General features: G+C 36.3%; 1 long non-coding RNA gene across 1 annotated transcript; it reads right to left on the reverse strand.

Annotated features, from left to right (window-relative positions):
- Positions 1-19,063: 19,063 nt before the first annotated feature.
- LOC127168479 (uncharacterized) lies at positions 19,064-26,977 on the reverse strand. The gene is made up of 3 exons (XR_007828113.1): positions 26,890-26,977; positions 26,246-26,333; positions 19,064-19,483 (listed from the first exon to the last, which is right to left on the reverse strand). It is a non-coding gene; the product is annotated as an uncharacterized LOC127168479 (long non-coding RNA).
- Between the last annotated feature and the right edge of the window lie 362 nt (positions 26,978-27,339).

Here is a 27,339-nt window from a genome sequence, read left to right on the forward strand (position 1 = left end):
CCAAATGCGGTTGTAAACGATCCCAGCCGAGGAAGAAGGGTCTTACTAGTGAAACGATCGGTTATTTTCATTAAAAAAAAAAAACAGTTTAAATACTTATTAATCTCAAACGCTCGTCTTGTCTTGCTCTACATGAACTCTGTGTATTCTGGCTCATGACAGTTAGGGTATGTCGAAAAACTCCAATCGTATTTTCTCCCTTAACTTCAAAAATCATTTCAAAATCATCCATCGCTGCAGAAGTACCGACACAGTCTTTGCAAAGTGAACATGCAAAGAAGATCAAAATACCCTTAACAAAAAAGGTAAAACAGCGATATAGGATGATTTTGAAATTGAGGGAGAACATGAGATGGGAGTTTTTCGACATACACTAACTGTCATGAACCGGAGAGTAAGACAAAACGAGTGTTTGACATTAAAAAGTATATAAATTGTATTATTTTTATTATGAAAATAACCGATCGTTTCGCTAGATAAGACCCTTCTTCCTCAGCTGGAATCATTTACAACCGCATTTGGGATCGTGTTAAGCCACAATTAAACTGCATTTTGGAAGTTCAAACTTGGGGCACCATAGAAGTCCACTATATGGAGAAAAATGCTGAAATGTTTCCCTCAAAAAACATAATTTCTTTACAACTGAAGAAAGAAAGACATAAACATCTTGGATGACAAGGGTGTGAGTACAATATCTGTAAATCTTTGTTCTGGAAGTTGACTTCTCCCCAGACATATGTACCTCAAGCAGTGTAATAAAAATATGCCTGTACCAACGTAATAAAAACATGCCATGGTCAAGAATTGAACATGTGTTTTAGAGCCACTCTCTGGGCATTTCACTTTGAAACTGGCCCCTCCTCCTCAGACTTGACACACACAAGTTGCCAGATTGATGACCAACAGGAACGAGCGCACCTGATGATTGAAAGCATCGATCACACCAAGAACGATAACGAGAACTATAAATACAACGATAACTATATTTGCATCCACACCAGTGAATGATAACTGTCTGGTTTTGTTGCATTTACACGACTTTAACCACTTTAAACAGTGAATCTAGCATAAACTATCTGATCTCTAATGTAGTCAATGTAGTGGAATAAAAACAATACGTACTCTTTTCTATTCCGACTTCAAAGGAGGCAAGACAATGTTTGCTTCTCTCCAATGTCGCCTGCTATTTCAAATGTGCAAGCATAATTCAGTTGCATTTGCATTGTTAAATTAAATAAAATTTTGTATTTGTATTTCATAGTTTTCATATTTATCCATCATGGTTATTACAGATTGATCTCTGACCCCTTTCGTTTGGCAGCTTTCATGATTGTACGATTTTGTATGATTTGCCTAGACCACAGTGACGGGTAGGTTTAGGGCTGGAGTTAGGTGAAGGGCATTCGTACGAATTCATACGTATTAGGAACTTGTAAAATATGTATGATTTAGCCAAAAATGTATGAATTCGTGCGAGTGAGGTCGTAAAATACGTACGAATTGCTGTGAGATCAGGCTGCAATGATACGCTGTGTTTTACCTGGCAACCCGGGGTGCCAAAATACAATTGGGTAAACTGGCAGTGGGCAGATTACACAGACCGAAACAGAGACAGACATTCCCATATGGAACGTGCATTTTCAAAGTAGAATAACTGACTATAGCAGTGTTTTTCAGATATACAAGTATGTTATCTTAGCATGTTTCTTAAATATCTGCAAACATATAATGGTATTTTTATGCTTTATTAAAGTCAAAAACTTACATACAGCACCTTTTTGGTGCATGTCTCGTTTTGGTGCATGTCTCTTTAAATGATAATGTGCTTCTGCTCCCTCATCCCCTCTTCCATTTTTGTGTATTTGGTGGCGCGTTACCATCAAAGTCAAAACTAATCCACTGCGTCCTCAGTGGCTGTGATGTTGGGAGAAAACAAAGACTCTTATGTTTACTTTTGCATCCAGCAAAACACCTGCATTGTTTATTAGACATTGTTGTTGCTACAACTGCTTGAGAGCGAAGAAAATGGCAGACAACTGGCTGGGGGTGGAAATATACTAATATGGGACAGTGTTTGTAGGCGGAGCCTGAGCAGTACAACATCATACTGCTCAGAAAATCAAAACAGCTTGATAATTGAGACAGTTTAGGTTTTTTGAGAATTTAAAAAAAACGTAGTGAATGGATTTTTATCATTGTAGGGTGGTTGTGTCCACACACTGCTAAGACACATTTGTATGCAGAACTGATGTTACCTTTAAACGTATTTCTTTTTGTGTTGATATAGTCATACGTTCAATATTAATTTCTTTTACGAAGAGGAGATTAACCGCTGCTTCACAAAACTAATTCAAAAGCTTCCTGACTCACTGTTGTACATAATTTTATTATATTAATTTATGTATAATCATTTCTCTTCTCTCAAAAAAAGAGAAAAAAATGTTGGATTTACTTAAAATATTATTCCAAGTAGCTCAGTATGTGAAGCAACTTCAGCCATATTGTGTTTGTCTACATATACTCAAAGAATCCAAATTTAATTAACTTAAGATGCTTTTCATGCATGCCATAGAACAACCCGCAACCTTCCAATTATAAATCCTGAGCTTCTCCCCCACACAACCTTTACAGCACACAGCCATTTGCTAGGTGAAAGACTGTACTATGTGTACAGTGCATGACGAATATAATTATTTAATATTTACATTTGACTTATATGGAGTTAAAATGCGCAGCTCAAATAATTGTAATAATCCATTTTAATGAAAAACAAATAACTCAGCTTCATCATGAACAATGTTACAGCGAAAGGGGATTTAATGAAAACCAACAACACTTTTTTTCTACTCCTGTGACTTTCAGTCTGGACTGTGATCCATTTCTCATCGCCATCCACACAGCAGTGTGAGTGATGAATACGTCTCTCTCAGACTCTCCAGCACCACGGGGTAGAATCACTGTCCTCCTTTTCAGCCTGTTACTTTTCACAAGCCTGCTAACAACACTCACGCAATCGCACCGTAATTAAGCACAGCTCAGAGCCCAGCTCTGCTTTCAGCATCTGTATCATAGCACAGGAGAAGAAGGTTGGCCCGTGCCTCTTTTTCTGTTCAGCTGTCCCTGCGGTGACATCTGCTGCAGTGGAAAAGGCAGAGTGTCTGGTCCCCGCTCTGCTGGAGGACTCTCATTACTGACAGCATACTGCCGCTATGCCTGGAGGCTGCGCGAGCTATGGAGGCCCCTGCGCTCTCTCTTTTTCCCCCGTTCTTCTCTCCCCTTGCTCCCTCTCACCAGCCACACAGAGGGGGTTATGTCATCCGTGATGCACCGCTCAGCTCCGTTGCTTTAGGGCAGAGTTAGAAAACAATGCCGAAGCCTGACAATCAAGTCAAAGACCCCACAATTGCTGTTGGTTTGTGAGCATAAACAAGGGACCCTCAAAACTTAGCAGTGGTAATTACATCTGTCATCTTTCAGTGCACTGTTTAAAACCTCAACCAGGGTGAGGTGCTCCCCCAGGCTGACCTCTGACAAACATAGTTTGGCACCAGTAGAGAGTAATGCTCCCAGACAGCTGTTTCCTCCTTTCCAGGGTTTATGCTTTTCCTGCAGAGTGATGCTCGACGACAGGTTACACGCATTACATTGGATGAATTAACTAGTTGAATTTAAACTCTACCAGGCTGCCTATTTAATACATCTGCAGATACAGAGCCCAGATAAACAAACATTTATATCAAATAGATGGGTAAATAATAGATAAACCATTTAATATTAAATGACTTCAACTGGGCCAGAAATTATTTTGCCACTGTATTGCTTTGGCAGGGTCTCTGGAGTGATGCCATGATTCTCTCACTATTAACTCTGTCATAATTGTCTGTCAAAATAAGCTGTGTAGATCCACTATAATTATTAATATTGATATGAATTAATGTTATGTTTTAGGGTCAGCAAGATTTTGAAATGTTTTCAAAAAGAAGTCAATCACCAAAGCTGCTTTTATTTGAACAAAAATACAGTAAAATATTTAAAAATGTGATTTATTAGTTTGCAATTTAATAATTATTTTGTAATTTTTTTCCTGTGAAAGCAAAGCTACAGTTTCAGCAACCATTACTTCAGCTCTCAGCATCACACGACCCTTCAGAAATTATTCTGATATGTCTTATTATTATCAATGTTAAAAACCATGATGCATTTTTTAAGATTATTTGATAATTATAAAGTTCAAAAGAATAGCATTTGTTTGACACAGAAATGTATGTAAAAATCTTTACTGTCATATTTGTCATATTTACTGTCAAAACTGACTGACCCCAAAATCTTTAACAGTATTTTTTTTTTTCATTATTAAATGCTGGATTAATAATGTAGTAATATTAACCCCCTCAAAGATATACATAGTTTAGCTTGAAACTGTAAAACAAAATATGTATTTTTTTGTTTTGTACCAAAGATTTATTTCTTATTATGGTGAATTTTAAAGAGCATTATAATAATTAAAGATGCAAGCAGCGTTGAAAGGGCCCTCGCACCCGGGCTCACCGCCACCCGGTAGCTTTAGGAACACAGCAAACAGTGAGCAATGTGCATTTAAAGTGGTAAATATAGGAGGAATATGTCAGTCATTTATATGTGCCAAACTTCCTACTGCCAGCAGGTGGCGCTATGGCTATAACTGAATATTGGCATGTAGATGTCCTCAATCCAGGACTTTGATCAAACATAGGAAGTTTGAGGCAGATTAAAAATGGTATGTTTGAGCTAGTGTAAAACATGACATATCCATTTGCCAACTTGGCGCTATGATTAAAACTGAATATTGCATTGTAGATGTCTTCGGCCAAGACTCAACATGTTACCAAACATGTTAAGTCTATTGCAGATTGGACATTGCATGTTTGAGTTAGTGTAAAACAAGTCATTTCCTGTTGCCAGCCGGTGGTGCTTTGATTATTACAGTATATTGGCCTTTAGATGTGTTCAGGCCAGTTTGGGGCAGGTCGGACATTGCATGGCTGAGTTATAACAACTTCCTTTCACATGGTGAAACACCAAACTTTATCAGGCCACCACAGACACCCCCTTTTACAAAAACTCAAGATCTTCACAATTTACCATTGCAAAGGCCTTTAGAGTAGACCGACCAAATATAATGTTGACGTCATTAAATCTCTATGAGAAATTCATTAGAGCATAACACATGCCACTTTCTGTTGCCAGCAGGTGGCGCTATGGCTATAACTGAATATGAGCCCAAGAATGTGTTCAGGACAGGACTCTTAACAAACATGTGAATTTCGGTGCAGATTGGACATTGTATGCCTGAATTATAACAACTTCCTGTTTCATGGTGAAACATCGAAATTTGTCAGGCCATCACAGACACGCTCTCCAACGAAAACTCAACATCTTCACAATTTAACATCACAAAGGGCTTTAGAGTAGACTGACCAAATTTGGTCTTAATCTGTTTAAGGAGTTCGTTTAAATACATAACCTGAAAATGGAAAAAATAACAGACTTTCTGTTGGTTTTCAGACTTCATGCCGAGGGACTTTTTTGTAGGTATTGGTGTGTTACATGTGTGTACTGAATTTCATGCATGCACATGAAATGTAGCTTGAGGGGCAGTATGTTGAAATATTATTGGTGGTGCTATCGAGCCATTTTGACACACCCATTTTTTTAGGCAATCAAAATGCAATTCATTTTGAAGAAGAAACTGAGCACCATCGGTGCTCAGGCCCCTAATAATAATAAAGCAAGGCAGAGACTTTTTGCGCTAAGTATAAATAGTGATAGAGGCTATTTACACTCAGTGAAAGTAACATATTTTCTTAGCGATAGATGCTATTTACACAAAGTGAAAATAGCGATAGATGCTATTTACGCTAAATGCAAATAGCTATAGATTCCTTTTACACTATGTTAAAATGGCAGGAGTTTTTTGCTATTTATACTACTTATTGCAAATAGTGGGAATTATTTGCACCTCATTATTGTAGTATATAAAACAGTGTGCATAATAACGTATTGAGTGTACATATAATTTTAATTAAAATTGGATGCCACCTTATTGGGATAATATAAAGCCCTCTCTACACCTACCCTAACCCCACTCAATACTTTATTTTCAGCTTTTTGATTATTTCCTTCATTTTTATTAAAATAAATGCCTTACTGATGTGATATGAGATTTGAAAAGGGAGGAGAAAAAAGTTCAGCCAAAGGTGAATTCAAACTCAAGTTGATCATGTCACAAATGATTATACCACGCGCTACACCATCTACACTACTGGAGCTGTTTTTGGACCGTTGTCTTTTGTAGTGTTGACTAGCCCAATCACACATTGGTGAGCGGAGTTAGTGCAGATAGCCTCTGCCAACAAGATGTGCTATTTGCACTTAGTGAAAGACATATTTCTACATTGTAATGGCCAGTACAGTAATGGCCTTACCCAGCTGGCCTCACTTTAATTATTAAGTGTATTAAATGGCCCAAGGGGACAGCACTTGATTCATTATTATGCAAGCCACACATTGTATTATTTGGTACTGTGTGACTTTTGACTCTTTCACTGTTTGATTGGAGTGACATCTCTCTTCCCCTTTTCCCCTGCTTCTGAAAGCACAGATATATTTGCAGGCCTGCGAGTGGCTACTTGTATTCTTACCACCCACTAAGAACCAGATGTTTCACCTTGTCAAATCTGAGCTTTCCCTTATGCCAAGCCATCCCTAATGCGGGATGTCACCTTTGAAATTGAACATTTTGACTTAGCGGCCACATTTTCAATTGAAGTTATACTAGATTAATTGCATGGATGGTCCCTGTGGAGCAACTTAGCTATAAGTGCTTTCTCAAGGACGTATTGACGGCAGAGATGGATTGTGATGTCAGTAACCCTCCAGTTGCTGGCTCCCTCCCATTACCCAGCAGGGGAGATCTGTTTACAACTGGCAGTCCAGATCTGTAATTTCTAGGCTATGACCATCTCTGTCACTCCCTTTATTAATGACACCTGAAAGTTGAGTTCTTTATATCCATATACCTGAGAATGTGCACATGTGAGTGATGAGACTTATGCAAATCAGCCGCTCTTGCCAAACCCCTTGTGAAAACATGGGAAAAAACTGATCTACCATGATAAACAACTCTAGTCAGTTCTTGGCTGTTTCCTTGAACTGTTGGAACTCCCACACTGCAGGCCAATCATTATCTATTACATGACTTATGAAACACATCTAGGACACTGCTACATATTTGGACTTCAGCCCTTCAACCCAAATAAATTCCATTCTCTTAAGTATTATGTAAACATCCACTGGCAGAATTTTGTACAATCTTCCTAGTACTATTATAACTGTGACTTTTCACCATATCACTCCTCTTTTTCCTATGCATTCCAGACAAACTGGCAGTGGTAACACTTTCGCCTTTATATATAATGCAGTATATATAATATATAAACCGTTTATTCTGCTTTGCCTTTGTTTGAAACTAAGCTAAAACTGACAACATTATTGACAATATTGTGTCCAAAATGTGAGTTACTGACTGTTACTGTCTTGTTTATGGAGTGTTATCATCTCTTGAGTAAAAGCAATATCACACTCGCATTTCTGCTGTTGATATGAATATGAGCTGTAATTACCTGCGGCCTTGTTCCATCACAGCTGATATTCAGAACAACAGCAGCAGTTCTAAGATGATATTGCTGAAATTTCTGAAATATTTTATCTCTTTGTTACAATATAAATGTCTGTGTGTGTGCTCAGTGCTACGTCCTTTAAATGCCTCAGTAGTAAAACACCAAATACTTATTAATTGACAGTTTTGGTCTGAATATGTAGCAAAAAATGTCTTCGTTGCAGGGGTGGCAGGCATCCCAAAAGTGTCAGACACGAATTCTCCTATGTAAAGCACCTGTGGTTTGGAAGGTGTATTATTTACCAAGGACAGGATGGCATTTCTTACTCAGAACAACATCTCTTATTCTTTGGCATTTAAGTTATAAAACTGAGTAGGCAATTTGATTAATGGCTATACAGATGTCTCTAATGAAACCCCTTTTAGATATTAAAAAAAAAAGTTTTATCCCTCAAGGGCAAGAAAAAAAAATCTAAAATATTCTAAAATGAAGGAACTGTAAAACTTACTAACAAGACCTGAACTTAAAATCAATGGCCTAATTACAGGGAACCTGGTGCATTAGTTCAAATTGATTCCATGGTACTATGCAGCGGTGAATGAATCAATCTGAAAACATGTCAGTAATAAGTCCTTCCAAGAAACTTACAGTATGTGTTATGGAAAGTTACTTGAAACAGGATAATTATATTAAATTATTGAATTAAGTTTAATTAAATTTAATTAATCATTCATCATTGGCAACTGTTCACAAGAAGCTTCAGCACATGAACATTCAAAGCAAATATAAGTGCCTTTTTAAGTGAAGTCTCCTTTATTTATATGCTGTATACAATGCAGATTCAAATTCTGCTGTAAAACAGCTCTGAAAAGACAATTGTGTTATTATTCAGCTCCAGTCAGTTCAAGGTTGATTCAGTTCAGTTCAGTAGCAGTGTTGATGTTGCAAAATTCATCAATTATGAAACAAATTTGATTCAGCTATAAAGAAGGGAATCCAAACTCTATGATGTAACAGAAATACAGGGTAAAGAAAAAAACCTTGGATGAAACCAGGCAACTGGCTTAAATGAATGAACACGGTATGATTTATGATTCCCGGCTGCATCACAAGATTTATGAATTGATTTTATTCAAAATTTTTGCATCCAGCTCCTTCTGCTTTGTGATACATCATGCTGGCATTAGGTGAGAAAATGAAAGCAAGTATCTATTCATCTATTCAGCATAGCACAACAAAACATAATCGAAAGCACAGAAGAGTCTTCAGTTAAATATGACATTCCACAGGCGCTTTTCATATGAAACATCTTAAGCTCATTTCGATCTGTTTTAAAGTGCCTTGCTGAAAGGTACAAGAAAATTCGTAGCGCTACTTGGCAGCTCACAGGTTTCTCCGACTTACCCTCATGATATGGCGTTGTAGCACCAGTGAGTTCAGTTTTTGCCCCATGGTTCTTTTTAATTGGATATTTTATCCGACATGCACAGATGAGCTACTTCATTTATCAACTGACACACACAGATGTAATGGCATAATCCCTGGAAGACACCACTTACCAAGCCATACACCCCACTCTGAAGCATGTAATCTCTCTCGAGGAGGAGAGGGTTCCTTCTTGCCAACATATTATTAGCAGGAGAAAGCTTCATTTGAGGAAAGCAGAAGGGAGCTAGGCATTAGGAGAAGCTTGCTGATGTGGCTGTCATTGCTTGGTGGTGCTTGCGATGTCTGCATCTGGGAGCTTTCACGAAAATGTACCCGTGTAACTGGCAATGGGAGTGACAGGTCTAATGAAAATAGGACAACATGCATGGAAACAACCCAGTGCTCACAGCGTGTGCGAATCGCAAGGGGGGGCGAGGGAGGCTGAATTGAAATCTAAATTAGGGGAGACGGACATCCCTGAAGGATGTGTTGATAGAGTTGCTTATGAGTGTGTAAAAAAGAAAGCCTGGGAGGACATTTTTTGAAGGGGACATATGGCTGATTCACTTAAATCCCACACACTGGTTTTTACACAGCGTGGGTGAGGCCTGAACTTGTCACTGCAGGAGCAACCCACAGTGGGAAGAGAGGAAAATCAATATTTGCTCTCGGCAACCATGTCTCCTGCCCGACTCTTAGCATGTTCTGAAAGGACCTTTAGAGTCCTCCACTATCCTTGAGATCCTTCGAATACTGTGGCTGAAGGACTGCAACTTTTAGCATCGTAGTGTTGAGAGATATTCAGTTTTAGCATTTCAATATTAATACAAATGTACTGCTGTATATCTCTATATTTTAAATTAGAAATGTAACCCAAAATCTTGTATCAAGATCACAAATATAGCTCATCTAGATAGTCTTGGAATTGGAAACTTTGTTGTTGAAAACTTTAGGAAAATTCTGGAATTTTTACTTTTTTTTGGAAAGTTTACAGAAATTTTCTGCCCCTTTGCCACCCTAAAGTCTCTTATGTTTGCCAAGTCTGCTTTTATTTGATGAAAAACACAATAAAATAGTAATATTGTGAAACTTTATTGCAGCTAAACCAGGGGTCTGCCGATTATCGACGCCGATATGAGGCATTTCAATGGTTATTGACTGATTTCAAAACCAATTTGCCGCTAAAATCATTTAAAAGCATTTAAAGAAAGTTTTTGGTCATCAGAGTGACTGAACGACTACAATTTTTAGTGTTGAGATATATTCAGTTTTAGTATTTTAACCAATATTAATACAAAGGTATTGCTGTATGTCTCTATATTTTAAATTAGGAATGTAACTTAACTCTTGTATCATGATATGAGTGATTGTATATTACAAATATAACTTATCTATATAGCCTTGGAATTGGAAACTTTGTTATTGGAAGTTTTTTTTTAGAAAATTTTGGAATTTTTCAAAAACTCTTTTGGAAAATGTACAGCAATTTTCTGCTCCTTTGCTACCCTATAGTCTCCTATGCTTGCCAAGGGAGCTTTTATTTGATGGAAAAAATGCAAGAAAAATATTAATATTGTGAAATTTAATTGAAACTAAACTAGGGGTCGACCGATTATTGGCCTGGCTGTTTATTAGTGCCGTTTATTAGCATTTTTATTGTTATCTGTATCGGTCATTTTCAAAACTCATTTGCCGATAAAATAATTAAAAAACATTTAAAGAAAGTTTTTGTCAGAGCGACTGAAGGACTGCAATTTTACCATTGTAGTGTTGAGAGATATTCAGATTTAGTAACTAATATTAATATAAAGATATTGTTGTGTATCTTTATATTTTAAATTAGGAATGTAACCCAAATCTTGTATCATATGAGTGATTGTATTTCACAAATATAGTTCATCTATATTTGGAATTGGAAACTTAGTTATTGGAAATTTCCCGAAAATTATGGATTTAAAAAAAAAAAATTGGAAAATGTACAGAGATTTTCTGTCCCTTTGCTACCCTAGTCTTTTTTGCTCACCTAGGTTGCATTTATTTGATGAAAAACATAAGAAAAAATAGTAATATTGTGAAATTTTATTGCGTTTCCCATACAACGATGTAACTCGCTGATTAACTTCCATAGTACGATGCATTTTTGTGGAAACGAACTATCTAGTCACAACTGTATCTCCGTAATTTTGTTCCCTGTCATTTCACTTTATTTGATGTTTGATTCATCGCGGGTTCCCTCTTACATCATACTCCTAGGTTCCCTTATGCACATGCGCACTATTCAAAAAACGGCGTTTACAGAGGAAGCTTAAAAATATATAGATTAAAATGCATTTATATTTAGATCAAGTGAAAGATATAGATTGCACTGCATGTTAGCTTACTTGTATTGAGCATAGTGTATTGAGCCCATATGTCTTACTAACAAGGAACTGTGCTTCTAACCACAGGTCAAGAACTGTAGTTCCAATCATGTAAGTTTGTGACGCTGTTTGTGAATGTTCGTTTGAAATGGTTTTGGGAAACACCAAATCGTTGAACTATGTTGGTAACGACAGAACTTGCGACCATAATTGGCTAACGATGCTTTTGGGAAATGCACCCCTGGACAATTATCTGCGGTGATATTAAGAATTTTTATGGCTATCGGTATTGGTCATTATTAAGACCAATTTGCAGATGAAATAATTTTAAAGCATTTGTAAAATTTTTGTCAGAGTAACTGAAGTACTGCATCTTTTACCATTCCAGTTTTAGTATTTCGACTAATATTAATACAAAGGTATTGATTTATATCTGTAAATTTTAATTAGTAATGTAACCCAAATCTTGTATCATGAAATGAGTGATTGTATATCACAAATATAGCTCATCTATATAGTCTTGGAATTGGAAACTTTGTTATTGGAAATTTTCGGAAAATTCAGGAATTAAAAACTGTTTTTTTTTTAAATGTACAGAATTTTTCTGCCCCTTTGCTACATCCTTGCCATGGTTGCATTTATTTGATAAAAAAAAAAAAAAAAAAAAAAAACACAAGAAAAAAATACTAATATTGAGAATTTTATTGCAACTAAACCAGGGCTCGACCAATTACGGCCTGGGGTGTGGTTCCCGTACAACGACATAACTCGCTGATTAACCTCCACTGTACAATGCATTGTTGTGGAAACGAACTAGCTAGTCACGACTGTTTCCCGAACACGGTCGGATCTCCATTGTTTGAACCACATTAGTTAAATAATGTAGGGCTGTTGTTAATGATGTCACATGCTGTGGTGGAGTAGTAACTTCTGCTATTAGAGATCTCTAAAATGCAGCTATATTGAACATGGCATCTAGTACTAATGTACTATTTTTTGTTCCCTGTCATTTTGTTTTATTTGATGTTTGATTCATCTCTCTTACATCCCTTTACAGAGGACGCACAAAAATACACAGATTAAAATGCATTTATATTTAGATAGAATGGAAGATATAGATTGCACTGCATGTTAGCCTGCTTTCCCATATGTCTTACTAACAAGGAGCTATGCTTCTAACCACAGGTCGAGAGCTGTAGTTCCAACAGCATAAGTTTGAGACACTGTTTGCGAATGTTCATTTGAACTGTGGTTTCGGGAAACGCTGAATCGTTGAACTATGTTGGTAACGACAGAACTTGTGACCATAGTTGGCTAATGATGCTTTTGGGAAACGCACCCCCGGGTCGATAATAAGCATTTTTATGGTTATATCGGTCATTTTCAAAACCGAGTTGCTGATAAAATAATTTAAAAGCATTAAAGATTTTTTTTTTTTTGTCAGAGCTCTTGTTATTCCTAATTTTGACATTATTTTAATTTTTACACCAGACATATATATTGGTTCAAAATATCGGTTATCGGTATATTCAATCTGTAATAATCGGTATCAAATGAATCTAAATATACAGTATAGACATTTATAATGTTACACAAGATGTCTATATTTCAGATCAATTTATAATAATGTTTTATTTCAGATAAACTCATAATAATTCAGCACCAAACCAACATAGTAGAATAATGTGACACTGAAGACTGGGGTAATGACTGCTGAAAATTCAGCTTTGCCATCACAGGAATGAAATAAATTTTTAAAATATAATATATTAGAAAACAGTTATTTTAAATTACAATAATATTTCACATTATTACTGTTTTTACTATATGTAATAAATGTATTCTTATAAGCATAAGAGACTTATTTCAAGCCACTGAATTGTAGTGCATACACACACACACAAAAACACACACATGTATATATTTATTGCATGTAGTGTAAATGTATTTAATGCAGCCGTTTCTGGTGCTCGTTTTAAATCTGAGAATGTGGCTGTTTTACACTGCTTCATTCAGTATACATTGGAGTTTGATTTGTTGTGTGGTAGGATATGAAGCTTTTCCAAGAGCTTATCATGTGACAGACGGGATGCTTTTGATGCAAGATGCTTCATAATGAGGGATGCAGTCAAAAGACAGGAGCTGTCACAAGCGTAGCTGCTCAAAAAAGGGAAAGAAAAAAACCAACAACAACAAAAAACCCTTTCCCTCTGGAGAAGTGGCTTCTAACACTGCTTTGTGTGATTTTGTGAGGCTATCTGAAATGGCTGATGGAACTTTCTGTTGTCTCTCACCACCTGAAAAGCACCGGTGACCTTTCATTCATACAGCATGATGACTACCGAAGCCCCTCTTTTTAAGCACAGACGTACCTTTGCTGACAAAACTCCCATTTTCCCAATGCGTTCTTTTTGTACCAGTATATTTTCTTGCTCAAAGGCTGATTGCAGGCAGGTAATCAGGCAGTTTGCGTCAGTCCCAGAGCTGCTAGTATTGCTGACCACTGATGCTTCATTTTAAAGTTTTAAACAGCAGAACAAAAACAAAGGCAGGAAAGGTTAATGTATTCAATTTTCTTACATTGTCCATTTTAAGGGGAGTGTGTGCGCGGGGGTTTACTCATCTCGCACTCACCTCTACAACCCATTTGCATTAAAATACAATGGACTGTTAAACAGTTTCATTATTATACAAATGAAATCGGGTCCACAACAAATTATCGGAATCCAGATAGTACTGCATATACAATACAGTCCCGCTGAACAATCTCACTGGACTGTCTGTGTTTCATTCAGCTCTCAGTACCAGATTGTCAATGTGCTGTTCTCATTTCTTTTACAGAACAATGTTATCATCATATAAATGTAACCATAAACAGTTGCTTTAAAGAGGCCATAGTCTTCAGGATATGGATATTTGAATAAGTTAAGACAAAAACATGTTCCTTGTTTTGTTTTTTTGGCAGCAGAAATCTTAATGCTTTCAGCAGTAAATTTTTAGAGCAACTGCAAAATTCTCATTATATAAAAATATAAATGTAACTATATCATAAACAGTTGCTTTAAAGATGCCTAATTGTGTCAGGATATGAATATCCAAATAAGATAAGAAAATTTACCCATTTAATCTACTCAAATCAATAATGTCTATTAAATTGATCCTATTTGTGGTTTAAAGTCATTCCAAGCCAGATCCACAGGCATTTTGAGGGAATGTTCCCTGTTTTTTGTCAGCAGAAATCTTAACGCTTCAGCAGTAAATCTTCAGAGCAACTGCAACAATTCTGGCTGACTCAATAGACCAATTTAGCATCTACAACAACACAATCAACTGCAACAACAACAACATATCATGCTGAATTTGTGAGATAAATAGTTGTTATTTGCGTGAAATCACCACAATTGGTGATTTTTTTTTTTTGTTTCTTACTCTTTTCTTTTTAATCTATTTTCTCCTAGCTGGTGTAATAGTGTTACAATAGTACATAATTGGTTGCTTTAGGTGCATGGAGAAAATTGTCTATACTTATTGTCAGACTTATTGTCATAACTTGCAGATTTCACAATATCATGTTGAAGTAATACAATTAAACCACTATGTGGTGTGCTCAGCTGTCATTACTGGTGAAGTTTTAATATGTTTTTAAAAGAAAATTCTGTCATTAATCACTCACCCTCATGTCATGCCAAACCTGTAAGACCTTGCTGTCTATGTAGATTCAGAAAGCTCTCGGATTTCATCAGAAATATCCTAATTTGTGTTTCGAAGATGAACAAAAGTCTTATGGGTTTGGAACGAGGGTGAGAAATTAATGACAGAATTAAACATGAATCATGCATGGACTCAGCATACAAAACTCATCAATGGAGGCAGTTATGAAGCTTAATTTTTCATGAACATAAATGTTATAAAACAAGTAAGTATAAGTGACACGAGAAATGACAATGAAAAAATAAACCAGCAAATAGTACAAAAAATAGAACAACATAAATAATTTGTGCCACAGTTCCTTCTAGAAACCTAAATGCAAATACAGTTCTGTTGGCATCATAAAATTACATTAAATCTGTACATGTACAAAATAAACTGGGACATTTTACTATTTTTTTCTTTGTGCTTGTCTGTTCACATCAGTCAGGACTAAAGTAGGTGAGAGCAAGTAGAAATGTATCACTTTTTGCTAATTTATTTATAATCTGTTTAGCCTCAGACATCTTGACATATTAACAGTCATTACCCTTTAAATTTAAAGGCTATTAAATTAAATATAGATTAATTCTAACCTAATGATAAATTCTAACCACGATAATTGTACTGATTGTATGTGATAAATGTGAAAAAGGTTTTTAATTTGATTAGTTGTATTTTATGTGTACATACTAGTGTCAGCCAATACACAACACATGCTTAAACACAAGGCATATTTTAATACGAAGGACGCCTGCTGTGTGTTTACTACAGTATATGTAAGCACACAGCAAGACAACCAAGTCGATATGAAAATAAATGTTTTAATCGAATTTAAACTTCCAAGAGACACTTTATTTAAATGGATAACAATTTAGTGAAAAGCATATTTAGTTGAAATCCTCCCCTCATCCTCAATGTAATATGAAGGGTTATGTCAAATGTGTCTCATTTCCACTGAAATGCACATGCTTGATGACCTTGTCTTTAACTAAACATATAGTTTGGTGCACATAAGCTGTAGTGGATGGAGTAGCAGAGTAGTTCTGTGGCCACAGGAGATCTACAAAATGCCTCTGAGCTGTGTGCAATATTCCCCTTGGAAATTACAGTGCATAGACTGCCTTTAATTGTGTGTTTTAGTTCATTTTAAACTCCAGCTGAGAGGATCTCCAGCACCCTCACTGCTCTAATTAGTGTACAGTGAATGATAATTTACTGTTAATTAAAAAAAACATTCATTTTGGGTTTTACTCCCTTTTTTCCTTTTTAGTTTTCCTTCCATTCCTGTTGACTTGTCTTGGTGGCAAAGGATTACGATAAACAATGCAATCATGCTTTTTTTTTCAGTGTTCAGAGTACATACTCAATAAAATTGTACCATTTATTTTATTTTGCTTCTTGTTAAACCCAAACAACTGTATTTTAACAGCTATTTTGACCTTGAATGTTCAAGGCTATCACCCGCTTCCAGTTATTTTAGCTGTACAAAAACAGCTGTTCTGTTCTGCTGCACGATGTTACAGACTGGTACTTGTTATCATATTGATTTATTATCATTTATTATGTAATCATAAACACATTTGTAACACAAATAGTTTTACCATTTTTTACACTTGGTTGTTCTTGGCATCCAGTTATTTTATATATGTGATTTTTGGTGTCATAGGAGCGCATTTTTGTTTTGTTTTATTTTTCCCATCAGGAGAAATTGTGTGTCAATCGCTGACTGTCATATGGTCAAAGCTTGAATTGTGTGAAAGAAATTACGAAACGAGTACCTCATGAACACATCCTGAGTTTCCGATTTTTTAATCATGTTAAAAAATGAATTTGACCAGTGTGTAGACTCTCCACTATTCCCAAATCATAGGCTACGCTCACACTGCCAGTTTTGGGGATTGACAACAACCAAATTTACTTACTGGTGTGAGTCTCGAAATGTCCCGTTTACACAGCGACTTACAGTTGCGTCTCAAATACTGTCTGTATGAATGTCCAGTGGGAGTCAAGCCTGTATTCCTTACCAGTAACCAACAGTAATAGCAAAGATGTCGACGTCCATAAACCTGAAAATCGTATCACTTTCTGGCACGACAGGAGTCCAGTCGAATGAATGAATGATTGCATTTATATAGCGCTTTCATTGTGTATTGCTATACACCCAAAGCGCTTTACAGTCATCATATGGGGGGATCTCTCCTCAGCCACCACCAGCGTGCAGCATCCACTTGGATGATGCAACGGCAGCCACAGGACAACGGCGCCAGTGCGCTCACCACACACCAGCTACAGGTGGAGAGGAGAGAGAGTGATAGAGCCAATTCAGTAAAAGGGGATTATTAGGAGGCCATGATTGACAAAGGCCAAGAGGAGGGAATTTGGCCAGGACACCGGGGATACTCCCCTACTCTTTACGAGAAGTGCCATGGGATTTTTAATGACCACAGAGAGTCAAGACCTCGGTTTAACGTCTCATCCGAATGACGGTGCTTTTTACAGTATAGTGTCCCCATCACTACACTGGGGCATTAGGACCCACATAGACCACAGGCTGAGCACCCCCTGCTGGTCTCACTAACACCTCTTCCAACAGCAACCTAGTTTTCCCAGGTGGTCTCCCATCCAGGTACTGACCAGGCTCAGCCCTGCTTAGCTTCAGTGGGCAACCAGTCTTGGGCTGCAGGGTTATATGGCTGTGGTTTTGGGGATTGACAACAACCAAATTTACTTACTGGTGTGAGTCTCGAAATGTCCCGTTTACACAGCGACTTACAGTTGCGTCTCAAATACTGTCTGTATGAATGTCCAGTGGGAGTCAAGCCTGTATTCCTTACCAGTAACCAACAGTAATAGCAAAGATGTCGACGTCCATAAACCTGAAAATCTTATCACTTTCTGGCACGACAAGAGTCCAGTCGAGCAGCGAGTTCATCTGTCAAATCTTCATTAATCGACAGCAGCTTTTATATTTGGGTAGAGCCAAGCACTCGTGTTTAGAACACAAAACTGATGTCAGGAGCTCCTACGATGGAGACTGGATATAAAACTTTCAGATGACATATGCCTCATTTCTCCGGCACCGAATTCCGCATTCAGGAAAAACGTCTATATTTCTGCATAAATATAACGCAAAACATCATCAGATTTTCACACAAGTCATTAATTTTGACTAATCTGTCTGACTGTGGATTTGTGAAGTCCAAACTCTTTAGAGATGGTTCTGTAACCTTTTCCAGCCTGATGAGCAACAACAATTCTTTTTCTGAGGTCCTCAGAGATCTTGTTTGTGCCATGATTCACTTTCACAAACATGATCAGACTCATTTGTTTGATTGGGTTCTCTTTGTCAAGTTTTTGGTCATATTTATGCAGAAATATAGAAAATACTAAAGGGTTCACAAACTTTCAAGCAGCACTGTATATATTTGTTTTTTACACATGTCTGTCTGAGACATCGCTGCCATAACGCATTGCTATAGTTTGCATGCGTCTTACTTCGAACTTGACTCACAGACTGGCATCAAACACCACAAACTTGCTTGCTAACCTTATGTCCAGTATTTTTTTTTCTGCTATAAAAACAAAATACAATACGTTTATGTCAGTAGTCCCATATTCATAATTGTTCCCACACTGTCTGTTTACAACAGTGGATGGGAAACTAGGCTCACAAGCCATGGCTCTTTCAGTGGTTGTCTATTACCCAATGGCATAAAAAAATAAACCACAATTTTTAAACCTTTTAGCTTTTTTCATCAATAATCTAGTATGTTGATTCAATTAAAAAAAACACACACACAAATTAGATATTTTAAAATATCACACTATTCATCAATCCCCATTCATAATGTATAGACCAGCCAATCGTGATGTGGTACAAAAGAAGCTCAAATTTCATAGAGTGGAGTGATAATTTCATGGTTTTATTTATAAACTGGCTGAAAATGATATATAGTAGCTACTGCCTGTTTTCATTTTTGTTTTTACAAATATGAAATGCCTAAAAGAAAAAAAGACCATGAGCATCATTCTTACAGTCAGATCGGACAGACGAATTTGCATTTGTGGAGCGTTCTGGATCTGCGGTTTGTCTTTTTTTACATTTGAGCCTCTGCCCCTGAAGAACTCTCTGCACATCACTGCTCAAGCTATCATCTGTAATAAATCTCAGACACCCTGACTATTGCTTTTTGGCACACTCATACGGTCCCAACAATAGTGTTGGGGATTGCTCTTGTAGAAAGTCACAGCAGCTGGCATTTTGGTATGGTAGTCCTCCTAATCATACCCAAGCTGGCATCAGAGGCCTGTCATCTCCGTGTGCGGCACAGACACAGCTGGCAGCACCTATCAGGGAGGAAAAGCATATGAATTACTTGATTACTTACTGCTGTTAGCCACATGGGAGCGGTTCCATTAATTCATATTTCGCCTCGTCACTTAGTACTCTGCGATGGTTAAATACCACTTCAGCATGTTGACGGTTGGCAGTATCTCACCCTGTAATCTAATATAAGAGCCAATGTGCCACCTGTCTCCACTGGTCAATCGGGATGAAAACTGCTTTGCACTCAAGAATATAAGTGCACTGAAAGTGCATTTGATGGAAATTATGCCCAGTGCATTACTGTGGATTGAGTTGTGTGATGCAAAAACTCTGTTCCAGTGAGGTGACATTAGGGCTTCACAATGCAACAATAGGCTAATCCTAAAATTTTAAGTTTGTGTGCGTCCATATGCGGGTGTGCAGATATCATCTCATCAGATGTTCTTAGTTTATTACATCTGTAGAGTCTGGTTGCCTATATGGCTCGAAGGCAGGAAAAAATAAACCAAACAATCACGAACAAGCGGATTCACAAACATGCGACTCTTACGAACGTGCATGTTTTGTTTAATATGTCAGTCAAAAAGATTTGCAAAATTCCAAAGGGAAGTAAGCATTCATATGCCATCTTTGGTCTCAAACTTATAAAATTTGCATATCCTCTATTAAAAATTTCTTACTTATGAAACTTATTTGAACTACATATAAAATGCATGGCAAAAATGTTTGTAATATATCACAGCAAAACAAAGCAACTTGAATTATTCATAAATGGCACTTTACAATAAGTCCAGTTTGTTAACATTACATTGACATTGCATTAGTTAACATGAACAGTTTGAGTCAGACCCACCGACTTAATGAATCATTTAGAGAGGCGTTGCTGAATCCTCAACTGACTCATAACACACTGCAAGCATTTTCGTTATTTCCAATTTGAAATAATCTATGGCTTGGTATTGAGGTTTGATTTTATTTAATATACTATATGCACTCTAATTAATGATGGATTTTTTTTTTTGTTTTTTTAACCCAAATGCTGGGTTCAGTTTAGTGAGTTATTTTAACATTTTTTTTAACCCAGTTGCTGGGTAGTTTTTCTGTAACTAAGCTGCTGGCTCATTTTTAATGGGTTATTAAATATTGTTTTTTTTTTTTTTTTTTCAACCCAGTTACTGGGTTTAGCCTGTCTCTGATGAAACAACCCAGAGTTACAGTCAAAGCGTGGGCTTTTTGCTTCCTATATAGGAGAGAGTGGTTTCCACTGATTTGGTGTTCTTCAGCAAAATAAAGGTTTGTACACATTTTATTTCATTTATAAAGTTTTAACTATGCTGTAAATTATATTATTTTATGCAACACAACATACAAGGACAAAATGTCAGTCAGCTGCATGTTTCGCATGATGGAAATGCCCTTTGCCTTGATTTTATTTGTTATAATACTAAATTTAATTTATTAATTTTATGTTAAAATACGTTCTCTAATCTCAGTACTGTTTGTTTATGGGCAGGTCATGAAGTCAGTCACAGCATCTTTCAGCTACGAGTGAAATGTGGGGCGCTGCTCTGAGAATCGTAGTTCCCCCGAGGAACAGCAGCCCTTCACCAGCTCAGATTTCAGCGACACACCGGCACGAAAATTAACGCTATTTCAGTGAAAAATTATTGCAGAGAATGGTCGAATACACTTACATTAAAATGCTACTTTTAAATGTTCCATTTTTTATTTCTAAAATGCTTGTTAAACAAGTTTAAATGTATGTAATATTGTAAACTATGCTGTATTCACCCAAATAAATTCAATGTCTTATTTTTTTGACCATGGGTTTTCTTCCTAATGATAAATGTTCATCTTTTGATTAATACTGTTGCCTCTGTAATTCTGTGTGTGATTTTTAATTTCCAGCCTATTTTAAGCTTAAATAAATTTAAATAAAAACAACCCAGCATATTGGGTGAACACACTTAACCCAACCAGCTGAGTCAAAATAATCATATAACAGCAAGTGTTCTGTCCAATATTTACCCAGTGCTATTTATTTATTTATGTATGTATATTTGTTACCCATATTTATTTATTTATAACAAAAAGTTTATTTGATCTCACTTTATTTGAATAGCCTACTTTAGACATTCTACTAATAAGTACACTGTAAAAAACGTTGGAATAAAAACAATCCGGTGCTGTGTAAAATATAGACAAACCCGGAAAGACTCAGCTGAGTTGTTCAATGTCTTACCCAGTGGTTGAGTTAAATGTTTGTGTAGCTTCATTTAGAACGTCACTGATGGCCACGTTCACACAGCAGCAGAATACGGTTGTCCGTATTTACCGTATTTGAGTCCTTAATACGGTTACGTTCACACACAGTACGGTTATTTACGGGTGTGACAAACACAAACACGTGTCCACCGTGTGCTGCGTGCTTTAATTTGTGATTTCGGTAACTTACAGTGACGGAGAAACAAGCTGCGTGTCATCTGAAAGTTTTATATCCAGTCTTCACCGGAGCCTCTCCCTCTCATCAGTTTTGTGCCCTGCTGTCGGTTAACGATGATTTGATAGATGAACTCGTGACTCGACTGGACACTTGTCGTGTCAGTAAGTGGCAATACTTTCATTTTTGACGGATGTCACCATCTTTGATATTGCTTTGGTCTCTGTAGCTATAGTTACTCTTAAGGAATATGGGCTTGACTCCCGTTACATGTTCATACAGACAAGCGACATTCAAAAAGCGACTAAAAGCTGCTGTGTGAACGGGACATTTGAGACTCACACCTGTAAGTAAATACAGTGGTCAATTCCAAAAAAAAAAACGGACAGTGTGAACGTGGCCTATGTGTCTGATTTTTAATTTGCAACTTATTCTGGGTTTATATTAAGATGGCCATGTAGTAATTTTTAAACAAGTGAGTTAAATAAAACTACCTGGAAAGTTGGGTTAAACATTTAACCAGAGTCAACACAACCCAGTTGCTGGGTTTGCCCATATTCACCCAGCGCTGGGTTGTTTTTAACCCAGCATTTTTAACTACATATCAACTAATTCTACATATTATTAGTAGACTGCTAGGTTAGGAACAGGGGAATAAGTTGACATACTTGCAAAGTTATAGTCAGCAGAATGTCTTTTGGGGGACCATCAAACTAGTGTTAGCAGATATTACACAGACAGTCTACTAACTTCTCTAATGACTGCTAGTTGACATGTTGCAAAGTTACTTTTTAGTAGAATGTCTAAAGTGGACTATCAAAATAAAGTGTTACAATATTCTTAAAGGGACAGTTCAGCCAAAAATGCAAATTCTGACATTAATTAGCCTCATGTCATTCCAAATCCGAAAGACTTTCATTCTTCTTCTGAACACACATTCAGATATTGATGAAATCCGAGAGCTTTCTGACCTTGCATAGACAGCAACACAACTGACATGACAGGCCCAAAAAGGTAGTAAGGACATCGCTAAAATAGTCCATGTGACATCAGTGGTTCAACCTTATTTTTTTGAGTGTGAATAATAATGAAAAATAATGATGTTAGGTTGCTGTCTATGCAGGGTCAGAAAGCTTGCAGATTTTATCAAAAATATCTTAATTTGTGTTCTGAAGATGATGTTTGGAACAACATGAAGGTGAGTAATTAATGACAGAATTTTAATTTTTGGGTGAACTATCCTTTTAAAAAGCAGTGTGACATTTATATGGTATAAATACAGTGAGGATCACTACAATTACAGCGTTTGACTCTTAAGGTGTTCTTAACAATAAAGTATAATGTAAAGAGAATGTACGGGGAATAGTGAGCCCATGTGGCGAGCCTGTGAGACCCTGATGAGTGCCACCCTCCTCCATCACACAGACGCTTTGTGTCATTGGCTCTCAGCAGTGGCCAATCTGCCTGTAATTACTCTCCTCTGCTGCAAGGCTCTCTTCCTGCTCCACCATGGCTAAACTGATTAGTAATCTAAGAGCTAGGTTTGATCGGTGCAGCTAATTGAAAAGAAATGATCACACGTCATTATTGAGTACAACAGCAGCTGTATAGAGAGTTTACACAGGGGGCTCGGCTTTAAAAGACACCAAACAATAAAAGTTCCATTATGTGACTCGTAGGTAATGCTTAAAGAAAAGTAACACCATTGTGCCCTTATGTTATTTAAGCAATGGCGGCTCCTGGCTGTTTGCGAACATTACGAAATTACTCCACTTGATCCCAGCAGAGCGGCTGCATTACAAATAAAACTATTCTGTGAGTGAGTCGTTCTCCTTGCTGCTTTATGCATGAAGAGCAGGACCACAATGCCACAATAATTCACTCCCCATACATCTACTCTTCCAAGGTTGATTTATTCTGTTAGCTGCTCAAAGAAGTGAATAGCAACAGAAAATCACTGTCGTTCCTTAGTCTATATGTTTTGGCTGAGCTTTACCTGATATTATGTCTGTATAATAGTTCACTGTAATTCTCTGCCTTATGCAGCATTCCTTCAGCAGTTTATTATGATTTCTTGAGATATAATAAACACTTAATGGTACCCTACAATATTTTATAGTGCTCTATGCTGTTGCCCGGTGACTGCATTCCAACAGTTAAACAGACTGGAAAATAAAAAATGCCTTAAAATAATTCAGAACAACCTTGACCAACACCTCCATATTTGATAAATGCATATTGCTGATAGCCTGGAGCGGGGACATGGACAGAAAAGCCTGATCTTGCTCATAAGTAAAATGCCATGCATTTTTCTATTTGAAAATAACTAAATATTTAATTTAATTTTTTTGTAATCTTTAAAGTTTAAGTTTAGAGAACTTTGCAGTGATGCATTAATTTGAACAAATTTTATTTGACCTTCATGTCATGTATATGAATGTATCAGTTGCACATAGGTAACAAATAGGCTAATATTTTTGCTGTTTAAGACATCAGACTTCACTACATTCACTACACTACATTATTTCAGTCCCATTACAGAACTGCAAAATGTATGTACTTAGGTAGTATCACAGAAATTAATAACCCATGGTATTTTGCTTTAAAAACATGTTTTGTTTAACACAATTTAACCTTGTTACAGAAAAAGAGGTTGAAGATGAGCACAAAACTGACTAATAGTTGCCTTAACAGAAAATATTATTGCACATTATTCACAGTGAATAGTTCTGTATCTTTCTGTGCAGAATCTGATCATCGATATGAGGTTGAGTATAGAAAATAAAAAGACAAACTCTGCATAATGCATCATATTTTAGCATAATGAAAACATAAGTCCACTAGTGCCGCAACGATTTCTCAATTCTATTCGAGTATTTGATTAAAAAAAAATCCTCGGTTGCATTTTGCTCCAGTAATCGGCAAAAAAAAACAAAAAAAAAAAACAATCATAATAAAGCATAATGCTATTAAGAATTCTTAGTCTAAATATTATTAGGATTGTTTAGGAACTGGCCATTAATATGGCCATTAATATATATATATATATATATATATATATATATGCATATATGTGATGCAGGTTTAATATACACGCTTTAATTGTTTACATTCGTGGAATGTTAGGTTACATATGTGCGTGTCAGAGCATCTCCGTTCACAATAAATTCTGCTACACAAACTGTTATCGTTTACATGTGTGGAGCATCTTAAACTTCATTTTTGCATGTTGTTGTGAGTTTGGGTTTGTTATGACATTCATCTGGGAATGCAATGTGTGCTATTTCATCAGATTTGTAAGGTAAGTCATTTATAAACCTACGCAAACACAGGAGAATACATTAATATCTTTCTCAATATGCTAACTGTTCATTTCAAAATTAAAGTTTATACCCACTCTGAGTTTACATGTTTGATGTCCACATATTCAAGAAATTACACTGGCTTTAGCTTTTCTGTCATGAAAAATTGCCAAATATTAAAGATTAAGTGGACATTTGAATTAAATGTCTGTTAAATCAATACCCTGATGGCACACATACATCAAGGAGACGTCTATTTGACGTCTGCATTTACATCTGGAAGACATATTTTTTTAGAGTTTTGTTCATCTGCAATACATCTATAGGACGTTTCGTATCAGATGTCAAATAGATGTCTATTAGATGTCTTTAAGATGTTTATGATTTAAAATGTATGTAAAACTGACATCTTACAGATGTCTGTCAGATGTTTGTACACAGCAGATGCTTTCCAGATTAAGTGATCTTTAACAGACATCTGGCAGACATATGTGTGCTGGGTATCTGGGTATTAAACAAGGATTAGATAGCGCAGTAAAGTGTAAAAAATAAAAATAAAGTGTTATAATGCATAATGTACATTAGCTCTACTGTTACTGTACTGCTATTATATATGCATTTTAAGTCATTTTAAAGGCTATTACATACTTGGGTCTATTTTTATCACTACAAAAAAAAAATTATAATTATCTGATTAATTCATTAATACTCAATTACCAAAATAACCATTACTGACAGCCCTAAATTCTACTATGTAAATCCTATATGTATGTGCCCTGTAGAATACATCCATAGTCAATCTATGTCAAGTTACTAACGCCCCCTTTTTAACAAATCATGTTATGATACTTGAATTTTTTTTTTTTTTTTGGCTGATCCAAAATTGCATGTAGACATCATCCTTTCACTGTGAGCCGACAGATGAACAAGTTCTTTACAAGTCAGAGGGTAAATACACTCCACAAGATGAATGAAGTAGCATAATCTGACAACATAAAAGAAGGGGTTGTTCCCTTCCACTGTATAACAGAAACACTTACCTCACAGATGTCACAGTTAATCAGTGTTAGATTACCCATATAGCCTGTAGGATTAACAAACCGCATGGCCATTTTGCGTAATGGTAATCTACAAATTACAGTGACAGAAAGCTTCATTATGATGAATAGCAGTCAGACATGCACATTTATTTTAAAATATGTTGGTGTCTAAAACTGTTAATTCAGTAATTGCTATACACTGTAAAAAATATTGAAGCTGTAAATAAAATAAAGATTATTTTTTATAAAGACATTTTACAAGAAAATAGTATCTCAGTCTTTCTTCTTGAAAATGTGTGTGTTTAATTTAGTGTTACTTGCCATTTCTTTGTAATAGTTGTGAAATTGCTAGCAATTCCTAAGTGAAAACTGTTTCAAGATTCATTTTACACCATTTTTTCCCCAAAAATTGTACTGAAACCTCCAAACAAAAGGCCAAGTAGACAGAACATATGAATAGCAAAAAGACAAAATAGTACTTAAAGTAATCCAACTGAGAGGAAATATGCCTCCTCATCTTGTACACTTAAATTCATATGGTAGTTGCTAAATATTTTAGCCAACTTTGTATTAACCTGAATAAATCATTTTCAAATAACACAGCTTCTAATACCAGATATTGGCTTTGTTCTTAATGGTCTTACCTCACTAAATATTAATCATCTCTACTCTTTTCTTTTTCGCCTTTCTTCTCTCTGGTATCTAGAAGCTCAACTTCCTCTCTCATTAATGTTCACCACTCCCTCTCTTGCTGTTGTATTTGCTCAGTATTAAAGCGCTGTGCGGGTTGGCCAACTGTTTGTGAGTCATCTCGGTAGAAAAAGGGCAGGAAGACAATCTTACACAACCATCACTTCCCATTTAAACATGAGGTCTCTGTGCTTAGACTCCAGCTGACACGTTTTCCATTATGCCCCTGTGAGAGATGATGGGTTGTCAGATTGGTCCTATCCTGAAATGTGCAGTGGCTTTGTCCCTGGTAGCTTTGTCTAAACAAGTGCATTCAAAAACTAAAGGATCTCTGCATATTTGGGGATTTGTTACAACATGTTATGGATTACTTTAAGGCAAATGTGTGTGTGAGAGAGCATTGT

This window comes from Labeo rohita, chromosome 7, assembly GCF_022985175.1.
Source record: "Labeo rohita strain BAU-BD-2019 chromosome 7, IGBB_LRoh.1.0, whole genome shotgun sequence".
In the NCBI taxonomy this organism is placed as follows: domain Eukaryota; kingdom Metazoa; phylum Chordata; class Actinopteri; order Cypriniformes; family Cyprinidae; genus Labeo; species Labeo rohita.